Source organism: Arvicola amphibius, chromosome 7, assembly GCF_903992535.2.
Source record: "Arvicola amphibius chromosome 7, mArvAmp1.2, whole genome shotgun sequence".
Lineage (NCBI taxonomy): Eukaryota > Metazoa > Chordata > Mammalia > Rodentia > Cricetidae > Arvicola > Arvicola amphibius.
The window spans coordinates 25,399,696-25,405,689 of NC_052053.1; positions in this window are offsets into that span (position 1 = coordinate 25,399,696).

The following is a 5,994-nucleotide window of genomic DNA, read 5'->3' on the forward strand; positions in this document are numbered from 1 at the left end:
TCAGAAGTCTATGTATCTGAAAAGTACTATCAGGGAATTTTTATAGGTTGTCTCATTAGAATTGGTTGATTATGTATGTGTTGTTTCATTCAGAACTCTATGTGATTTTATCACAGGAAAACGAGATGTTTTAGTCCCTCGGAGGATCTCTGGGCATTTGAGCAGGGACCAGAGGTCATGACTGAGGCCTAGAAGCCAGGATTCTTGCCCTGGCCTTGTTTCCACTTGCAGGGTGCCCTGAACAAGTCTCTGACCTCCCTCCTTTTCTCTTGCCATGGATACAATAAGGATTTCAGTGCTCCCTCCAACCTTCACAGGGGAGTTGAGTGCATTAGGAAATAAGCAAACTAGTTTCTTCCCATGTAACCCTTTAGGAAATGAGAAGTTAACCAAAATATTCTTATGTGTGCTGAAAAGCAAAACCAAAAGAAGAAGTGATGGGTACAGAGAACAGAAATTATATAGTATGTAAGACTTGTGGAAATAATTTATTAGTTTTACCCAAGTAGGGAAAAAAAAGAAAATGAAGAAAAATCTAAGAATATTTAATTCTAAACAAGATCTCTCTCTCTCCTCCCTTTCTATCTCCTTCTCTCCTCTCTCTCTCCTCTCTCTCTCTCTCTCTCTCTCTCTCACACACACACACACACACACACACACACTTGCTTACACACAATTCCTTTCTCATTCATATCTATTTAAAATATTTCAAGTATCTCGTCTCAAAATACAAGCCCCCAAATAAAATCATCAGCCTTTAAAAATGTTCGAAACAATTAAGACACAAATTCTGGAGCCCTTGGACGTGGCTACAGCTTTGTGACTCCCTGTGCATCCCATGCGTGGCCCTATTAAATGTCCCAGGCGCCAATGTTGCCGGCTGTCAAGAAGCAAAATGAAAAATAGTTTTAATAGCTGCTCTTTGACCTGTTTTATATTTTATGTCAATTATAACAGCACACAACCATGCATAATTATGAAGCATAGATGCATTAAAATGTACACATAATTTGTATTCTTATGGCAACCACTGCATTAGGCTCTAGAAAACAAACCTATTGTTAGAAGTCATTTGTGCATTAATATATTAGTATTAAATATCAAAGACAGATTTGTCTGTCCATCTGTTTTGAGTCATTGTGAGTAAATATATCTTTTTGAAGGGATGGACAAAATCTCTACATAAATGCACTGTAGGTGCCATCTGTACCATATATTATAATACAGAGCTATGCACCATCGTGCATAGCAACTCAAGCAAAGACAGTGCCATGTGATTGTCATTTGAATGTCATTTTTAAAAAATGATCTGGTATATGGACATAAGGAGGAATTTTTTTTTTCCTGGCACTGCCATGAAAACTCCTTCATTTGACTATCCTGTGGTTTTTGGATTTTTTTTTTCTCTCAGAAGCTTATAGTTCCCAAGGATAATGGAAAATAATCACCGTGATACTGAACAGCGAGCAACGACAAACTATTTCCTTGCTTTATATACAGGGAAAAGTCGCTTAAGATAACAGAGTATCTATTGGGGACCCTGAGAAGCAAATGGCAAGCCAGAAAATGACCCTGTCTCCGCCGCTCATGGAGAAACCAATAGTTGTTCAACTCGATAACCCTACAGAGTTCTCAAAGCACTAGGGAACTACAATTCTTACTTTTTAGCATTCTCATGACATTGCAGGGAAGGGATAATAAGAAGCCAATGGCAAATAAGAAACAGAACTTAATCCTTGGTGGGAAGGATTGTGGAGGAAGCAAGCCTCCCCTGCTATGTCCACTTCGGTTCCCTTCCCTTACTTCTGAGCAGCTAACTTTGGTTGTCCATCTGACTTCCATGCTTGCAAAGGGTGGCCCGAGAACGGAGAAATCAAGAAATCAGTCTGAGGGGGAGGGAGCTTAGGGAGCAGTTGGCTGTTCTCCCAAAACGTGGCCTTGAACCCATGGCAATCCTCTAGCCTCAGCTCCCAGGGGCTGTCACATCTGGCTTGGTGTAATGCCTCATCTGAGGTGTCTCGGCCTCTTTGTTTCTCTCCCCGAATTTGTGTAAGTGTGGACGTTAAACATCTTGGTGCAGTGTCTGCGTTAGTGGACACTGAGTTCAGAGACATTTTGCAGGGTGACGTCTATAGTTCCTTCATCTCTGTAGTTAAAGATGCTATTTCCACTGAAAGGTATTATCCAGATTTTTTTAAAAAAGCTTTATTATTGTTCGTTTCTGAGAAGTTTCTCTATGATCATTAAAAGTTTGTCCCTAAATGTAGTGTTTTAGTCTTTAAATAATCATATAAGACGAAAGCACTTGGAAGGAAACTGCACACATCTGATTTCAATAAACTGTAAAAGCCAAACAAAAACCTTGTGCCAGGTGTGGTCACTAAAAGAGACCCTCCCTCCCCGTCACACAGCCAGGGCTCCCGCCTGGATCCCAGATTAGACAGAAACTACACACAAACACCTGTTTTCACCGAGATCTTTTATTAAGTAGGTAAGAAAGATTAAAGAGGCTGCTTTCTGACTCAGGCAGAAAACCCTCAGCAAATGACCTTGCAGATGTAATTTTTTAAAAATATTTATTTATTTATTATGGATACAATATTCTGTCTGTGTGTATGCCTGCTGGCCAGAAGAGGGCACCAGACCTCATCACAGATGGTTGTGAGTCACCATGTGGTTGCTGGGAATTGAACTCAGGACCTTTGGAAGAGCAGGCAATGCTCTTAACCTCTGAGCCATTTCTCCAGCCCCTGCAGATGTAATTTTTAAGGGCAGAAAAAGGGAAAGTCTGTGTAAGAATGGGCTAGGATGCGGTTTATGTTTTGATTGGGCGTGTCCATTAGGTGAACCAAAGGGGAGTTCGATAGCTGGACTTTAATACACTCAGGAGGCCAAGGCAGGAGAATCATGAGCGACAGGACATCCTAGGCCACATACTGATATGCTAGCTTCCAAGAAAACAAACATAGTGCATTGTAGAAAGAAACACTGCTACACACCAATATTCTTCAATAAAGAGAAATGGCTTTCTCAGAAAAAAGCTATTGATGATGGAAAACAGAAACAATGTGAGGACGAGATTGGTGGGCGATGACGTCATGAATCTGAGCAACAAAGAAAGAAACTGTGCAGTGACTTTGAGGTCCAAAGTTCCAAAGAGCTGGGAGAATTCAGATGATGGATGTATAGGGAATTGGAATTCCTGCTTTCTTCAACACTGAGGTTAGAGTCATCCCAGAGCTTCAAGAGCTGCGAGGAGTGTTTAGGAGACCAGATTTTGAGTCCCAGGGGCATTAACAAAGGACTGGGGAAGAAAGGGGAAGAGCAGCACCCAGGTAAGCCAGCCAGCCAGCCAGCCAAACAGATTCCCTTGGGAGAGAACTATTAAATGTTGGGAGATCAACAATTCATGGAAAATAGGCCATCTTATGCCTCAGGAGGTACAGGTGTTGTGGCCAATCTTGACAGCCTGAGTTAGACTCCAGTGCCCACATGGTAGACTAAGAGACTGATCCCCACAAGCTGTCCTCTGACCGCCACATGTGTGCTGTGGGGTGCAGGCGCACTTAGATACAAACAAACAACCAAGTGTACTTATTAGTGTAAAGAAATTTACAAATGGTTAGTTCCTTGTAGGAGACATTATTGAATCCTGTCTTTGGAGTAGAAAGAACACAATCCAGTGTCTTTTATCCACGTCATTTGAATACTATCTCCTCAAATCTGTTTCCACAATCCCATTTCCCCCGGTATTTAACTCACACCGGCTACTGAGGTGGGCGGTCTAAACTTTTAAAAACTGTCACTACTGACTCATAGGCACCATCTCAATCTCGCAGGATTTGTCTTGCCTGCTATTGTGCCAGCGGATATCATGTGCCAGTTTGACAAAACAATTCACTAGCTTCCAAGGCAGCTTCGTTTTCTACACCTAATTATCCAATCTAACTAAAATTAACTTTTCAAAATAACATTCTTTCACATGCTAGCTATAATGCTAACTACAAAGAAACTTCTCTACATTTTGGTGAGTATTTCAGACCAAACTGTTTAAATTGATAGGACATCTTTGCCATTATATTTAAGAGGCTTGAATTTTTTTCTTCAGTTTGTTTTCTTAACATAAATTCTTTTCCTTTGCTGAATATTTTGTTCGTCTATCGCCATTTCTACCTTTGGTCATGAAGAAACAGGATGATGCTATTTTAGTTTAAATACAAAATCCCCAGTCACAAGTTCTTGTCCAAGTGCTACATTCTTAATCTCTAATTCTCCTTGAATTCTAAAGAATTTTAATGAGAATTTTTTTTATTTGAAAAATTTATTGAGTCCAGGCATGGTCCCACCACAATAATCCCAATGCCTAGGAGTCTGAGGAGGGAGGATCTCTGTGAGTTCAAGGCCAGCCAGAGCTACATAAACCCTGCCTTAAAAAACTACACAAACACATAGACACACACACACACACACACACACACACACACACCCTACCTCTTACCAATTGAACTTACCCAGTCAATAACTTACCCACTCCTCTTTTCAGGGCTCAATTTCAGGCGGAGTCAACTTCAGGCTGAGATAGGAGACCCTATGACAAGGCCCACTCTTTAGGCGTGCAACACATAGTAACACTTCGTAGTATTTTGAGCTTGAGAAGTGGTACAGTATTGTGAAGCATATCCTAATTTCACTAAGAACTACTTACCATACAATTGCCGGAGGACTGAACCAAAGCAAATAAGATTTGGGGAAAAGATAATATGCCCCTTTAACTATCTTTACAAATTTTATGAAGTATCAAGACATTTTTTTCTTATTTGACAAAGAAGAACTTTTATTTATTTATTTTTTTATTTTTATGGGCGTGAGTGTTTTTGCCTGAATGTTCATGTCCATGCCTGGTGCCCACAGAGGCCATAAGAAGGTGTCAGGCCCCCTGGAACTGACAATTGTGAGCCATTATGGAATGCTGAGAATAAAATCCAGGTCCTTAGGAACAGCACAGCTAGCGATCTTTAGCGATTTTAACAGCCGAGTCGTTTCTCTAGCCCAACAAAGAAGAAATTTTTATAAGATTACATGTAATTTGATCCAAGTGTTTTGATCTTCATTGCAGAAACAATGAAGGCATTGGTATCTTTTCCATTTTCATCTGCATTTGTATTTTGCTTGCATGTATGTATGTACACCATATGCACGCAGTACCCACAAAGAAAAGAAGGGGGTGTTGGAACCCTGGGTCTATACCTTGTGGGTGTTGGGAACCAAACTTGAGTTCTCTGAAAGAGCTCTTAACCACAAAGCCATCTTTCCAGTCATCATACCTGGGTAACTACCTGTACATGTGAGAATTTACTCAACAAAAATCTGAGGTCCTTGCATGGATTTCAGCTGAATGAAGTATTTTCCATAGCTTTATTTACTTCTTCAAGATCAAAGCTTAGAAATCACTGATCTAAGGAGCCCTATTTGGTTCCTAAGAGAAAACATTTTGGAAATGGTAACTTTAATTTTCCAAAATAGCAAAAAGAACTGGTGACTATAAGTGTCAAAAAAAGGGAGTGAGTTTTATACTGGTCAGGTCTTCCACCTAGCTGTCCAGCTTGGGAAAGAGAGACAGAGAGAGAGGAGAGAGAGAGAGAGAGAGAGAGAGAGAGAGAGAGAGAGAGAAGATATAGTCTTGAATGAATTCATCTTGAATGAATTTGAGAAATAGGCCTTTGGTTAGGTTCTGTTGTAATTTTATAGAGGCAGAAATTTCTAGGGTTGATTCAAACATAATTTGATCCTGAAATATGCAGAAATTAATAAGTTATTAATCCCCTATCAAATCGTCGCAATTCTGAAACACTGTTGGGTCAGGAAAATGGAGCGGGCTTGCTTTAGATACATGCTAAAAGTCTGCCTACTCAACAGAGAGCTGGCAGCATCTGATGAGTCAAGTGTGAGAATTTGTTACCGCTTATTTGCAGTGGGGGGCGGGGGGTAAAGACT